A 16,661-nucleotide genomic window follows, 5' to 3' on the forward strand; every position below is an offset into this window, starting at 1 on the left:
GCTCGTTAACTTCTGCCGAGCGTAACTACGCCCAGATTGACAGAGAGGCCCTCAGCCTAGTGTGGGGGGTGAAGAAGTTCAATCACTATCTGCACGGTCAAAAATTTACTCTACTAACCGATCATCAACCTCTTGTCTCCATTTTCAACCCTCAGAAGGGCGTACCGATAATGACAGCACAACGGCTGCAGAGATGGTCCCTTTTCCTAGGGGCACACCAATATGACATAGAGTACAAAGGAACTAAACAGCATGGAAATGCTGATGGATTGTCACGTCTACCGTTGCCGACGGTGGAAGAAGAAGACCTTGCAGTGGATCCAATGGAGTTATTCCACTCGACCATAGTCGAATGTCTCCCTGTGACGAATGCAAACATAGAAAAGGAAACACGGAATGACCCGACACTATCACGGGTCTATGATTTAATGGTGAAGGGATGGCCAGCACATGGCGAACCACTGCTGCCAGCATTGTCGCCGAGAAGAGAACAGCTGTCAGTGTGCAGAGGAACCTTGATGTGTGGATCCAGAGTAGTAATTCCACCTAAGTTGATGGATAGAGTGCTCAATGAGCTTCATGAGGGTCATCTGGGTGGGGTAAAAATGAAGAGCTTAGCCAGAGCGTTTGTGTGGTGGCCGGGAATCGATAGAGAAATCGAAGAGATGACCAAGAGCTGTGCAGGATGCCAGAAGGTCCAAAACGCCCCACCACAAGCTCCTCTGCATCCATGGGAGTGGCCCTCATTTCCATGGCAAAGGGTGCACATTGATTTTGCTGGTCCCTTCATGGACTCGATGTTTTTAATTGCGGTGGATGCAGATTCAAAGTGGCCAGAGGTAATAAAAATGTCCTCAACCACCACGGAAAAAACTATCACAGTTTTATGAACCATATTCGCCAGGAATGGGCTGCCGGAACAGATTTGCTCTGACAATGGACCACAGTTTGTGTCTGAAGAGCTCCGGAGGTTCTTAAAGAACAATGGTGTTAAGCATTACACATCTGCCCCATATCATCCAGCCACTAATGGATTGGCTGAGAGGTTTGTCCAAACATTCAAGAAGGCTATCAAGGCAATGTGTAATGAAGATATACCCCTACAACACAAGGTGGACAACTTCTTGTTTGCCTACCGGAATGCGACACATGCGGTTACCAACCAAACTCCAGCCATGATGTTCTTCAATCGAAGACTACGATGCCGCTTGGATTTGGTTAAGCCAAACGTCCGAAGAGATGTGGAGAACAGGCAGTTTCAGAATATGAATGAAAGGCCGACCAGGAGTTTTAAGATAGGTCAACCAGTTTTGGCCCGGGACTACCGCACTGAGAAATGGCAGCCAGAAACGATTTGTACACGACAAGGACCTCTCATGTATACCGTGGACGTTGGGGAGAGCATTGTAAGACGCCATGCTGACCAGATTCTAGAATCACTGGAAAACGTCAACTCCACACCACGATCTGATACACCTGGCGATGAAACCGAAGTACCAATTGCAGCTACCGCAGAATCGGTGATATTGGAAGCAGATGAACCAAACAACGACATTGATTCTGACTTAACATTGCCAGAAGAACCTGATACCCCAAAGAGGCGTTATCCAGACAGAATCAGGAAGCCTCCTCAAAGACTGAACTTATAATTGCTTAAACTTAACCAATGTATCTAGCAACAGTAATTGTGATTGTAATTCGTTATCATTAGTTGTTAAATGAATGTTATGTACTGTTTATCTAAAAGGGGGGGAATTGTTGTGCATGTACCTTTAAGAGAATAACTGGTCTCAGACTGCAGTACCGGCAGTGACCACCCCTGTATAAAAGGCGCTAGAGAGCCTCTGTTGTTTAGTTTCGTTTATGCCTTTCACCAGTAAAGATCTGTTTGTTTTCTCTCCTGCTAGTCCGTGTCTCAATCATTCACGGACTTAACACTAGGTATGATCCAGCCAGTGGAGAGTTTTTCCCCCGATCCCCGTGTGGGTGTGTGTCTGGGTGTAGGGGTGTGTGTCTGGGTGTAGGGGTGTGTGTCTGGGTGTGTGTTGGGTGTGTGGGTGTGTGTCTGGGTGTAGGGGTGTGTGTCTGGGTGTAGGGGTGTGTGTCTGGGTGTAGGGGTGTGTGTCTGGGTGTAGGGGTGTGTGTCTGGGTGTAGGGGTGTGTGTCTGGGTGTGGGTGTGTGTCTGGGTGTGGGTGTGTGTCTGGGTGTGGGCGTGTGTCTGGGTGTAGGGGTGTGTGTCTGGGTGTGTGTTGGGTGTGTGGGTGTGTGTCTGGGTGTGGGTGTGTGTCTGGGTGTGGGTGTGTGTCTGGGTGTGGGTGTGTGTCTGGGTGTAGGGGTGTGTGTCTGGATGTAGGGGTGTGTGTCTGGGTGTGGGTGTGTGTCTGGGTGTAGGGGTGTGTGTCTGGGTGTGTGTTGGGTGTGTGGGTGTGTGTCTGGGTGTAGGGGTGTGTGTCTGGGTGTGGGTGTGTGTCTGGGTGTGGGTGTGTGTCTGGGTGTGGGTGTGTGTCTGGGTGTGGGTGTGTGCCTGGGTGTAGGGGTGTGTGTCTGGGTGTGTCTGGATGTGCTCGGTGTGTGTCTGGGTGTGGGTGTGTGTCTGGGTGTGGGTGTGTGTCTGGGTGTAGGGGTGTGTGTCTGGGTGTGGGTGTGTGTCTGGGTGTAGGGGTGTGTGTCTGGGTGTGGGTGTGTGTCTGGGTGTAGGGGTGTGTGCCTGGGTGTAGGGGTGTGTGTCTGTGTGGGGGGTGTGTGTGTGTCTCGTTGTGGATGTGTGTCTGGGTGTGTCTGGATGTGCTCGGTGTGTGTCTGGGTGTGGGTGTGTGTCTGGGTGTGGGTGTGTGTCTGTGTGGGGGGTGTGTGTGTGTCTAGTTGTGGATGTGTGTCTGGATGTGCTCGGTGTGTGTGTGTGTGTGTGTTTGTGTGTGTGTGTGTGTATATATTTGTGTACCTCTGTTTAGGTGTGTTTCTTGGTGTGAGTGGATGTCTTGGTGTGAGTGCGTGCGTGTGTGTGCATTTATATGGGTGTGCTTGGGCGTGTGTTTCGATGCGAGCACATGCAGAGTCTTTTCTTTACCACTTTATTTCAACTGTTCTGAAAGGAACGACTCCCAAGGTAAGTCTTCCTGAAACAGCCTGAAGAGAATAAGTAAAAGAATTGGTCTTGGCCATGCTAGTTTGCTATCAGCACCATGCTTGTCTATCTCCTATTGAAACTGTCCTACAGTATAAATAGGATGGTTTCTGCCAATACCATTGAAATGATATATAAATGAAATAATTTCATACATGTGTGAACTTTTGCACCTGACCAGTAATATAAATGAAGCAGATTCATGTAATCCTCCTCAATGAATCTAACCAATAAGTCCAATTCTAAGAGTACAAATAAAATGAAACCACTTACCTCAGCCAAACACATTCAAATCAATGTGATGGGGATGAATTCAGAATAGTCTAGATAGGGTTTAACAAAGAAAATGAGCAAGCAGTTGGATAGATTGGGTTAAAATGAAGCCTAGATAGATCAGAAAGGGGCAATTTCAGAACGATTTGGAAAGATGGACTTGCATTTTATACAGAGCTTTATCATAACCTGATTGAGTTTTTGTGCTGACGTAATAGATGAGGGCAATGTAGTTGATGTTGTGTATATGGACTTTCACAAGGCGTTTCTTAAAGTGCTACGTAATAGGTTTGTTAGCAAAATTGAAGCCGAATGGATAAATGGGGCAGTTTTCAAATTTCCAGCATCCGCAGTATTTTGCTACTGGATAAATGGGGCAGTTGCTGCGTGGATACAAAAATGGCTAAGGGATAGAAAACACAGAGTTGTGGTGATTGGCTGTTTTTCAGACTGGAGGGAGATTTACAGTGGAGCTCCCCAAGGTTCAGTACTAGGACCACTGCTGTTTCTGATATACATTAATGACTTGGACTTGGGGGGTACAGAGCACAATTTTGAAATTTGCAGATGACACAAAACCTGGAAGTGTAGTAAACACTGAGGAAGATAGTAATAGACTTCAAGGGGACATAGACAGGCTGGTGGGATGGGCGGATGCATGGCAGATGAAATACAATGCAGGAAAGTGTGAGGTAATACATATTGGTAGGAAGAATGAGGAGAGACAATACAAGCTAAATGGTACAATTATAAAGTGGGTGAAAGAAGAAGTGGGAGAAAGAAGAGGGTGTTTGCGCACAAATCTTTGAAGGTGGCAGGACAGGTTAATAAAGCAATTAATAAAGCATATGGGATCCTGGGCTTTATAAATAGAAGCAGAGTACAAAAGCCAGGAGGTTAGCCTATACCTATATAAAAAATGCTAGTTTGGCCCCAGCTGACGTATTGTGTCCAGTTCTGGGCACCGCACTTTAGGAAGGACGTGAAGGCTTTGGAGAGGGAGCAGAAGAGATTTACTAGAATGGTTCCAGGGATGAGGGGTTATGGTTACGTGGATAGACTGGAGAAGCTGGAATTGTTCTCCTTAGAACAGAGAAGGCTAAGAGGAGATTTGACAGAGGCGTTTAAAATCATGAAGGGTTCAGATAGAGTAAATAAAGAGAAACTGTTTCCAAAGGCTGAAGGGTCGATAACCAGAGGGCACAGATTTACGGTGATTGGCAAAAGAACCAGAGGCGACATGAGGGAAAACATTTTTACGCAGCGAGTGGTTAGGATTTGGAATGCGCTGCCCGATAGGGTGGTGGACACAGATTCAATAGTAGCCTTCAAAAGGGAATTGGATAAATACTTGAAGGAAAACAAATTGCAGGGATATGGGGAAAGAGCGAGGGAGTGGGACTAATTGGATTGCTCTTCGAAAGAGCTGGCGCAGACTCGATGGGCCGAATGGCCTCCTTCTGTGCTGTACTCTTCTATGATTCTATGATCTCTGATATATCAAATGTATCAAAGACTTCACTTACAATTATTTACTTTTGAAATGCGGTTACTGTTGTTGTGAAGGCCATCATGGCAATAGTTTTATGCACAGCAAAAACCCAGAAACAGCAATGACCAGTTAAGCTTATTTTTTTGGTAACGTTGGACTTATAGGCAGAGGCAAATTCACAAATGTGTTTGTGGATCTGGTCCGTTTCAGATACGTTCAAAATCAAAAATAAAGCTTGAAGCTCGTCCCAAGTGGCTGCTTCTACTGGTGGTGAGAGGCTAGTAATTGGGCCAGATGATTATTAGAGTACAGCACAAACAGTAAATCAGTTTTGGAGTCAACCTATTCAAACACAACATGATCTGATCATTTCATTCCGAGTGGATAACGAAGATAAACCTTGTATTGATTAATTGCACATGGAGAAAGTGAGAGATATAGGAGTATATCAGGGAGCAGAAATTGAACATCAGTCACTATTTAGTATTTAGGGTTGTCTTCAACTCAAAACTGTCCAAAAATAAGTTGCCCACTCAGTTTCCAGGAACATTAAGGGCTATTGTGTTCAGTGCTAAATGCTTACCCTCTTTATGTGCTCCACATTGTTATTTGGAGTGCATCCTTCCTTCTCATAGATACCCTTAGGTGATGGGCTCTTCCAAGTTACCAAGAAGATAGCCGTCTCAATCAATTAAAGGTGAAATGGATAAATTCCATTGGCATCGCACAGAGTAGGTGACCCCGCTGATCCACTAACTAAGGCATCAAGGGGTATGGGGAGATAGCGGGAACATGGTATTGAGATAGAGGATCAGCCATGATCATATTGAATGGCGGAGCAGGCTCGAAGGGCTGAATGACCTACTCCTGCTCCTATTTTTTCTATGTTTCTATGTTTCTAACTAGCATTGATTTCAGTGTAAATGGTGTTTTTAACAGACCAGTTGTTAACCATCATTTTCTGTCCAACAATTCCCCCTGACATCAGTATAATATGTCCGCCTTAGTTCCTGTTGATGTAAATTGTCTTCGGTCCCCACCGCAAACTCTGTTCCCTAGCTGTCGAGTCCATCCCTCTCCCTGGCAACTGTCTGAGGCTGAACCAGACTGTTCGCAACCTTGGTGTCATATTTGACCTAAGTGAGCTTCCGACCACATATCCGCGCCATCACTAAGACCGCCTACTTCCACCTCTGGAACATCGCCTGACTCCGACCCTGCCTCAGCTCATCTGCTGCTGAAATCCTCATCCACGCGTTTGTTAACTGTAGACTTGACTATTCCAATGCACTCCTGGCTGGCCTCCCATGTTCTACCCTCCGTAAACTTGAAGTCATCCAAAACTCGGCTGCCCGTGTCCGAACTCGTACCAATTTCCGTTGACCCATCACCCCTGTGCTCGCTGACCTACATCAGCTCCTATTTAAGCAATGCCTCAATTTTAAAATTCTCATCCTTGTTTCCATGGCCTCGGCCCTCCCTATCTCTATAATCTTCCCCAGCCCCACAACCCTCCAAGATATCTGCGCTCCTCCAATTCTGGCCTCTTGATCATTTCCAATTTTAATCGCTCACCATTGGTGGCCGTGCCTTCAGCTGCTGAGGTCCTAAGCTCTGGAATTCCCTGCCTAAACCTCTCTGCCTCTCTATGACTCTCTCCTCCTTTAAGAAGCACCTTAAAACCGACCTCCATCTGCCCTAATATCTCCTTATGTGGCTCGGTGTCAAATTTTCTTTATATCGCTCCTGTGAAGCGCCCTGGGATATTTTACTATGTTAAAGGCGCTATATAAATACAAGTTGTTGTTGTTGTAAATGGCGCTCCTCTGAAGTGCACAGAAGAGTCTTTGGATTAAAAATTTATGTTTCCTGCATTACAGCAGTGACTTCTCTTCAAAAGTACTTCATTGGCTGTTCAGTGCTTTGGGACATCCTGAGGTCGTGGAAGGTGCTATTTAAATGCAAGTTCTTTCTTTCTCATGAATAAAGTTGATGGTACAAGGACTAGGGGACACAGATTTAAGGTTTTGGGCAAGAGATACAGGGGGGATGTGAGGAAAAATGTTTTTACGCAGCGAGTAGTGATGACCTGGAACTTGCTGCCGACGGAAGTGGTGGAAGCGGAGAAACTCAGGGGGAGAAATTCAGTTGGTAGCGCCACCCATTAGCGCCTTAAGAGGGCGATAAGTGGGGTGCGAGCCAGCTGGCACCCGGGCGCGGCGAGACCTGCGCCTCTCACGAAATTGAGCGGACATTTAGCGGCGTCGCTAAACCGCAACGCCCGCTCAGCTGCGCACGCAGATCCTGACGTCATTTCAGAGTGCAAGAACGCGCAATGGGCTTTGCAAGAATAGCGGGCTTCCCCATGGTGCAGGGCGCCATTGACTGCACGCATGTGGCTTTGCGGGCGCCGCAAGAGAATGCCGAGGATTACCACAACCGGAAGGGGTTCCATTCGTTGAACGTCCAGTTGGTCTGTGACCACAGACAGCTGATAGTCGCTGTCAATGCCCGCTTTCCAGGCAGCAGCCACGATGCCTTCATCCTGCGCCAGACTTCTGTGGCAGACCTTTTCGAGGCCCCAGCTCACCCAGGAGGCTGGCTTCTCGGGGACAAGGGCTATCCTCTGTGCACCTGGCTGATGACCCCGCTCCATTCGCCCAGCACCCCTGCTGAAGAACGATACAATGAGAGCCATCAAGCTACCAGGAACATCGTTGAGCACACAATCGGCGTGTTCAAACAACGGTTCCGCTGTCTGGACCATTCCGGAGGAGCCCTTCAGTACTCACCTGAGCGAGTCTCCCATTTTGTTGTTGTGTGTTGCATGCTGCATAACCTGGCAATCCTTACGCCCCAAACGGGGCAATACCGAATTTCTCCCCCTCAGTGTTTTCAAGGAGAGACTGGATAGGCACTTGAGGGAAATAAACTTGCAGGGCTACGGGGATAGAGCGGGGGAATGGGACTGACTGGATTGCTCTACAGAGAGCCGGCACGGACTCAATGGGCTGAATGGCCTCCTTCTGTGCCATTATGAATCTATGGCCTAGAAATTCAGTTGGGCGCGCCAGCCGTTAGCGCCTTAGGAGGAGTAGATCTCGAGCGCTAGGCGCTTAGCGCCCGGGCGCAGCGCGATCTGCGCCTCGCCCCAACTTCAGTACACATTTAGCGCTGGTGCAAAGTCTTAGCGCGCGCCCTGCTGCGCGCGCAGATCATGACGTCATTTCCTCGTGCAACGCCCTTTGTGCGCCCCAAACCGGAACTTCACTCGCGCCGGCCCATTGTGCGCCGGGCGGCCCTAACGACTGTGAAGTGGAACGGTGCACAGCCGAGCCGGGCCGCGGGGAGCGCTAATTAAAGGGCACTTACCCTGCACTATAAAGGGCCGCCATTTTGCAGCATTCATTCTTGTGCAACGGTTTTTTGGACAGAGACCAAGGAGGAGAGCTTACTGGTTTGGACCAACACTAGGACAGGTATTTTTGGCTCAGGTCAGAGCTTAGCAATTATCTTTGCCTTCATTGAGAGCTCAGTGTTTGCCAGCATATAATGGGGGCTGCATTGGGTGGCAGCGCTGACTTTCAGCCTTATGCCAGAAGGGCTTACAGACGCCGTGAGAGAGTGGCAGCCCTGGCTAGACGCAGAGGGGGCAACAGGCGTCGCCAACTGAGGCCTTACCCACCCAGGGTATACCACCAGCAGACCTCCTATCTGACCATGTCTGCCGCGATGTGTGTTAGGAGGCTGCGATTCAGAAGGGAGGTGGTTGCAGACATCTGCTGGCTGCTTCACAGAGATCTGCAGCCACAGCTGATGCGCAGGACGTCTCTGTCGGTGGCAGTGAAGGTGACGGTGGCTCTCAACTTCTATGCCACCGGCTCCTTCCAATCCGCTACTGGGGACATCGCTAACATCTCCCAGTTCGCCGTGCATTGCTGCATCCGCCAGGTGACCGAAGCCCTTTTCACAAGGAGACATCAATTCATCTCCTTCCCCATGACCCTGGACAAGCAGCAGCAGCGTGCAGTGGGATTTGCAAGAATAGCGGGCTTCCCCATGGTGCAGGGCGCCATTGACTGCACGCATGTGGCTTTGCGGGCACCTCTTGAGCATGCCGAGGATTACCGCAACCGGAAGGGCTACCATTCCCTCAATGTACAGCTGGTGTGTGACCACAGGCAGCGCATCCTAGCTGTCAATGCCCGCTTTCCAGGCAGCAGCCATGATGCCTTTATCCTGCGACAGACAACTGTGGCTGACATGTTCCAGGCACAGCCTCCCCCAAGAGGATGGCTTATCGGGGACAAAGGCTATCCTTTGTGTACCTGGCTCATGACACCGCTCCGCGCGCCCACGACCCCTGCTGAAGAGGCATACAACGAGAGCCATCAAGCGACTAGGAACATCATAGAACAAACAATCGGCGTCCTCAAGCAACGGTTCCGCTGTCTCGATCGCTCCGGGGGAGCCCTCCAGTATTCGCAGGATCGAGTCTCCCAATTCGTCGTCGTTTGCTGCATGCTGCACAACCTGGCTATCCGCAGGACTCAGGCACTGCCACCTCACGTTGGACCACCACCTCAGGAGGAGGAGCAGGAGGAGCATGAGGAGGAGGAGGACGAGGAGTACCAGCCCAGGAGGGAGGCACAAGGTCCAAGGGCCGCCCGTCGGCGGCTTATTGAACGTCACTTCTAGGCCCCCTGTCAGGGAATGGCTTGTGCCAATGAAAGAACATGATTGCAGCCGCTCCGCAAGCCCTCAGCCAGTTAAGGCAACAAACACTTCAAAGATCAAACATGGACAATGTTAATAAATAAAATGCTTTATTGTTCAAACTCAGGTCCCTTCCCACATGAAAACCAAAAACAGACGAAACCCCCAAAAAACACTCAAACACATTACTCACTCCCACAACCTGGAGAGGATTAACAAAATAGTGCAACTAAAATGGCCGTCATTCTCGGCCTTCGTAAAAAACAAACATCACATCATCGGCCTTCAAAAAACAAACATCCAATTCTCGGCCTCAAAAAACAAACACAACTGGCCACACATTCGACTATTTGGCCCGCTAGGGCGATGCCTTGGCCATCTTTGTGTGGCCCCTGCCCGCCCTGCTGCTCCTCCTCAAAGTAAGGCCATTGGCTGCTGCAAGGCTGGGGGCAGGCTCCTGAGGGGCACATGTCGTGACGGCAGATGCCCTTGGGGGTCGGCCTAGTCGAGGTCTGGCCGTCGAGCGGGCGGCTGTTGAATGCTGCAGCTGTGGCTGGCCAGCATCAGTCGCTGCAGCAGCTCCTGGCAGCTCCACTGGGGGAGTGGCAGTGGCGGCTGGAGGAATGGGGGCAAGCTGGCGGATGGCAGGCGCTCGCTGGTCGCCTGAGACACTTGCACTCGCCCGGGCCAGCACTGCAGCATGCGCACCAATCTGCCGAGGGACAGACTGCTGTGCTGCTGCAGCGCGCCGGGTGCCCTGGCGATGCCTGGCTGACACAGCGAGTATGGCAGCAGTGAGTGCCCGTGTTGACCTGTTCACTGACCGCATCAGAGCAGCCAGTGACTGGACGGCACCACTGATCACCTGGCCAGTCGCTGCCAGAGCTGCCCCGAATTCCGCCCGACTCGCTGCCTGATCTGCCCCGAATTCCGCCCGACTCGCTGCCAGAGCTGCCCCGAATTCCGCCCGACTCGCTGCCTGATCTGCCCGGAATTCCGCCCGACTGGTGGCCTCTGAGGGCCCGAACTCGGTCACACTCCGAGAGAGGGACTCGATGGCCTCAGGCAACCGTGCCACTGCCGCCATGAGCTCCGTGTGCCGGCGCTCCGAGTCCACGGACAAGTCCTCGAGGCGTTCCATCTCCTCGGCGAAGACCATCTCCGGACTGGAGGCCGGACTCTCCCTCTGGGGAGAAGGCTGCCGAGCTGGCCGACCCTTCCTGCGTTGCTGGATGCCGCTGGGCCCAGCAATTGGACTCCCCTCCGACGCAGCCCCCCTCTGGGGAGAAGGCCGCCGACCTTCCACCCCCCTCCCGCGTTTCTGCAGGCCACAGGTCCCATGAGCTCCCCTCCCCTTCGACACTTCCGTCACGCTCCCCTCCAGGGAAGACGTGTCCCCTACATTGGCCTGGGTGGCCACGGCTGAGGGTTCCCCTGATGGGCCGCCTTCCTCTTGCTCCTCTTCCTGCTCCTCTTCTGAGGGGCTGTCACTGGCAAGTTCAGGGACCTCCTCCTCACCATTTGAAAGCAGGAAGGCACAAGAGTAGCTTTCGAGTGAGGAGAGGGCATCAGCAAGGGATGCATGAGTGGTGGCATTCAGCGCATTGGTCGGACAGTGGCAAAGGATGTAGATCTGATGTGCAAGTGGGACGAGAGAGGTCCAAAAGGTGATGTCCTTACCATTGCTGGCCAGAACAGGGTCGGCATCTCCACATGCAACGGGCCCAATCACCCGGCCACCCATGATGCACTCCACGCGATGTTGCAGCTCGGTGAGTGGCTGGATATGGGGTCGGCCTCCCCCGGTCGCAGTCCGGCTATTCCTATTATTCGCCAGCTTGGCCTGCAAGAGAAAGGACGGCCTCTAAGTACAGTGTGTCGCCCTGATCTTGTGTGCACTGCCTCCCATAGTGGAATAGCCTGGCCAGTGTGTCACCCTGATCTTGTGTGCACTGTCTCCCATGGTGGAATAGCCTGGCCAGTGTGTTGCCCTGATCTTGTGTGCACTGCCTCCCATGGTGGAATAGTTTGGCCAGTGTGTTAAGTGCAGAATGTGCAATTGATGTTCATGCCTGTCCCATCGCTGCTGGATGAGGGCTGGCCATTAGGGCTTTCAGGTCCCTTTGCCCATAATGTGAGGTGCACATGCAAGGATGAGGAGGTCACTGGAAAGGGTACTCACCCTGACAATGCGAGTGAGGTCATTAAACTTTTTGCGGCATTGGACACCGCTCCTGGGGACCTCGCTGTTGGCTGACAGCTTGCTGGCGACATGCCTCCAGGCTCTCCTGTAGACACGGAACGGCGCCTTCTTGCCATTGTCCGGGTACAAAACATGGCGCCTCTTCTCCACAGCACCAACCAGCACACTCAGATCATGCTCTGAGAAGCGCTGCGCACGTTCACGGGCCTTCTGCATGGCTTCAGGCGCTATTTGGGTCCAGCAGCAGTGTTCAGGCCTAGCTGGAGGGCTCCACTATCCAGGGCGTGGCAGCAGACACAGTCGACCCTTCCCCCTTAAGAGCTGGCCGGCGCCAGGGTGTCTGCTGTCAATCACGAGATGGCCGCACCTGCGCTGTGCCCGGCCTCGGCGCTATCGATCAGCACCTCCGGCTTAGCGCCCAAAGAGAGGCGTCCAGCACCAGTTTTAGCGCTCGAGCGAACTCTTAGGGCGAAGCTAATGAATATCGGAGAAGTGGCCTCGATTTGGCGGCGGGCGCAAACTTTAGCGGCCGCCCCACTTTACCGCCCCAAAAGTGGCTACAATGAATTTCTAGGCCTATGTCTCAGTTTAACATCTCAACCAAAGGAGGTACCTCCAACAGTGCAGCATTCTCGCAGTGAAGTGTCAGCCAAGATTAATAACTCAAACTTGCTACGGGGGTTAAAGTCACAACTTCTGACCTCTGGGAAATGAAGAACTGAAGGGCTAACAAGACAGAAGAGGTCAAAAAAGAATAAAACCACCAAAGTTTTGTTGTGTCTGTGTGTTGATAGAGACACTGAAGACAGGAGTTGGTTTCATAGGTGTTTACTAAACAAAGTCTGGAGGGGAACTAACTGATACAACACAATATACAGGCTTATATAGCCCGAGTGGCCATTACCGGCATTACAGTACACATGGGGCTCTTAAAGGCACATACACTACAATTCCTTCCCTTTTAGTCAACCAGTACATAATATTTTAAGTAATTATTAATTACATGTTACAAGAAAAATAATCTACACATTGCTGCAGTTAATTAATTATAAGTCAGTCTCTCTGGAGGCTTCCTGACTCGGTCCGGATAACGCCTCGGTGGTGTAGTAGTTTCTGGTGGTGTAGTAGGTTCTTTTGGCAAGGCTGATTCGGCTTGAATGCCAGTGTCGGGTTCATCGGGTTCCAGTATCACCGGATCGGAGGTAGATATGGGTATCTCTACTTCATCGTTAGGCATATAGAGTTGTGGTGTATGTTGTCCCTTTTCGGATGACTCTATGATTTGGCCGGCATGGCGCCTTATTATGCTTTCTCCGATGTCCACGATATACATCAGTGGTCCTAGTCGTGTGCAGATAGTTCCAGGCTGCCATTTCTCGGTACGGTAGTCCCGGGCCAAAACTTGTTGACCTACCTGGAAGGTTCTAGTTGGCCTTTCATTCATGCCTTGAAATTGCCGGTTCTCCACGTCCCTTCTGATGTTCGGCTTGATCAAAACCAGCCGGCATCTTAGGCTTCTATTGAAGAACATCATGGCGGGAGTTTGGTTTGTAACCATATGTGTTGCATTCCTGTATGCGAACAAGAAGTTATCCACTTTGTGCTGAAGTTTTATGTCTTCATTACCCATGGCCTTTATGGCCTTCTTGAAGGTCTGGACAAACCTTTCAGCCAATCCATTGGTGGCGGGATGGTATGGGGCGGACGTGTAGTGCTTAACCCCATTGTTTTTTAAGAACTTCCTGAATTCTTCGGACACAAATTGCGGTCCATTATCAGAACAGATCTGTTCCGGCAGCCCATTCCTGGCAAATATGGTCCTTAATACTGTGATGGTTTTTTCCGTGGTGGTGGAGGACATCTTTATTACCTCTGGCCACTTGGAGTGTGCAACAACCGCGATTAAGAACATTGGGTCCATAAATGGACCAGCAAAGTCGATGTGTACCCTTTGCCAGGGAGAGAAGGGCCACTCCCATGGATGTAGAGGGGCTTGGGGTGGAGCGTTTTGGACCTTCTGGCATCCTAGGCAGCTCTTGGTCATTTCTTCGATGTCTCCATCGATACCTGGCCACCATACAAACGCCCTGGCTAGGTTCTTCATTTTCACTCCACCCAGATGCCCCTCGTGAAGCTCCTTTAGAACTTTATCCTGGAGTTTGGGTGGAATCACCACTCTGGATCCACACATCAAGGTTCCTCGGCACACTGACAGCTGTTCTCTTCTTTGCGAGAATGCTGGCAACAATGGTTCGCCATGTGCTGGCCATCCCTTCACTGTTAAATCGTAGACTCGTGAGAGAGTCGGGTCATTTCTAGTTTCCCTTTCAATGGCAGAATTTGTTACTGGTAGACATTCGACTATGGTAGAGTGGAAAATCTCCACTGGATCTACGGTAGGTGCTTCTTCTACCGTTGGCAACGGTAGGCGCGATAACCCGTCAGCATTCCCATGCTGTTTTGATCCTTTGTATTCTATGTTGTATTGGTGTGCCCCTAGAAAAAGGGACCACCTCTGTAGCCTTTGCGCTGTCATAATGGGAACACCCTTTTTAGGGTTGAATATGGAGATGAGGGGTTGATGGTCAGTCAACAAGGTAAATTTTTGTCCGTGTAGGTAATGGTTGAATTTCTTCACTCCCCATACCAGGCTGAGTGCTTCCCTGTCGATTTGGGCATAGTTACGCTCAGCTGAGTTCAATGAGCGTGACGCAAAAGCTATCGGCTGTTCCGAGCCATCAGGGAATTTATGCGATAATATTGCTCCTATGCCGTAAGGGGATGCATCGCATGCCAGTCTGATTGGCAGTGATGGGTTGTAATGAGCCAAAACTTCTTTGGATGTGATTAAGTCTTTGCATTTATGGAAGGCACGTTTACAGTCTTCGCTCCATTTCCAAATTACTCCTGTTTGTAGCAGTTCATTAAGAGGGTGTAGAAGAGTTGATAAGTTCAGTAAAACTTTATGATAGTAATTTATTAATCCCAGGATCGACCTTAATTGTGAAACATTTTCAGGTGCTGGGGCTTTTATGACCGCTTCAATTTTTTCAGGTGACTTATGCAACCCTTCCTTATTAATTATGCGGCCACAATATGATATTTGATTTTGGAAAAATTCGCACTTGGGGCGATTTGCTCGTAGGCCCCGTTCTCTCAGCCTAGTGAGCACCTGCTCCAAATTGGCAAGGTGCTCGTTGTCGTTTTCTCCTGTTACAAGGATGTCGTCTAGGTAGCATTGAGTCCCCGGAATTCCTTGGAGGACTTGCTCCATAGCTCTTTGCCAGATAGCTGGAGCGGATGCTACTCCGAAAACCAGTCGATTGTACTGGTACAGGCCTTTGTGTGTATTTATTGTAAGATATTTTTTAGAGGCCTCTTCAACCTCCATCTGTAGATATGCCTGTGCCAAGTCAATTTTGGTGAAACGTTTCCCTCCGGATAGTGAGGCGAAAATATCTTCTATCCTCGGAAGAGGATACTGTACCGTGTGAAGGACCGGGTTTACAGTCACCTTGAAGTCTCCACAGATGCGAATTTTTCTCTGTTCTTCAGATTTATCATTGTTCAATGCTTTCTTCATGACTGGAACGATGGGTGTTGCCCACTCGCTCCAATCTATTTTGGATAATACGCCTGCCTTTTCCAAATTCTCCAGCTCTGCCTCGACTGCTGGACGAATTGCATATGGCACCGGTCTTGCCTTAAAAAACTTGGGAATTGCTGCATCTTCCACTTTTATTGAGGCGGTGATGCCTTTCAAGGTTCCTAGTTTCTCTTGAAACACTTCTTTGGCGTTGGCCAAGATGTCTTTTAATCCTTCAGGTATGACGTCATCATCGTTTTTTTTCTTACTGGTCACCGTCAGTGCCTGAATGGAGTGCCAGTCTAAACATATTTTCCTGATCCATTCACGTCCCAACAGCGGTGGACCACCATCTTGTAGAATGTATAAATACAACTTTTGTATTTCCTTGCCGTTGTATACAACAGGCACCCTTATTTTTCCTTTGGGGTATACTTTCTGCCCCGTATATGTTTTCAAGATAATGGATGTGTCTTTTAAAGGTATATGCGGAAAAAGCCGCTCGTAATCCCGTCGATTTATGACGGTCAGAGCTGATCCTGTATCTAGCTCCATTTTAACTGGGGACCCTGCTATCGTGAGGGTAACCCAAATGGTCTGGTAATCATCTTTGGCAATTACATTATGTAATTTGAGAAACTCTTGTTTTCGGAGTCGCTATCGCTCTTCTGGTCTTCGGAGCTACTGTCCGTCATCATTTGTACCTTTCTGTACTTTTCTTTATTGAGTTTTTTATTCCTGTCTGTGGATTTTTTTTGTCCAGATCGGCATACCCGTGCAATGTGTCCAATCTTTCCGCATTGCCTGCATGCTTTGTCCTTGAACCAGCAGTCCCTCTGGTCATGGGTGGATCTGCCGCAGCGATAACATCTCTTGAAACCCTGTGTCATTTCATGGGTGCCGAAGTCCTGTGTCTTTTGTTGTATCTCTGCAGCTCCTCTTGCGGCTGCTTCGTATGATACAGCCATACTGAAAGCCTTGTCCAGTGTTAAATCTTTTTCAGAAAGCAGCCTTTTCTGTGTTCCTTCACTTAAGAGACCGCAGATGAATTTGTCTCGAAGATAATCTGCTAGTCCTGCCCCGAATTGGCAGTGTTTTGATAGCTTTCTTAATTCGGTGAGGTAATCAGCGTTACTTTCATTCTTGTGTTGATTTCTCTTGAAGAATTTGAATCGTTCCGCTATCAGCAGCGGTGTTGGATTTAAGTGCTCCTGTAGGGTATCAACAATTTCTTTAAAATTCTTGTCCTTTGGTTTGGCTGGAGTG

Source organism: Somniosus microcephalus, chromosome 12 (assembly GCF_052327205.1).
Source record: "Somniosus microcephalus isolate GS21.2 chromosome 12, FLI_Smic_1.0, whole genome shotgun sequence".
Lineage (NCBI taxonomy): Eukaryota > Metazoa > Chordata > Chondrichthyes > Squaliformes > Somniosidae > Somniosus > Somniosus microcephalus.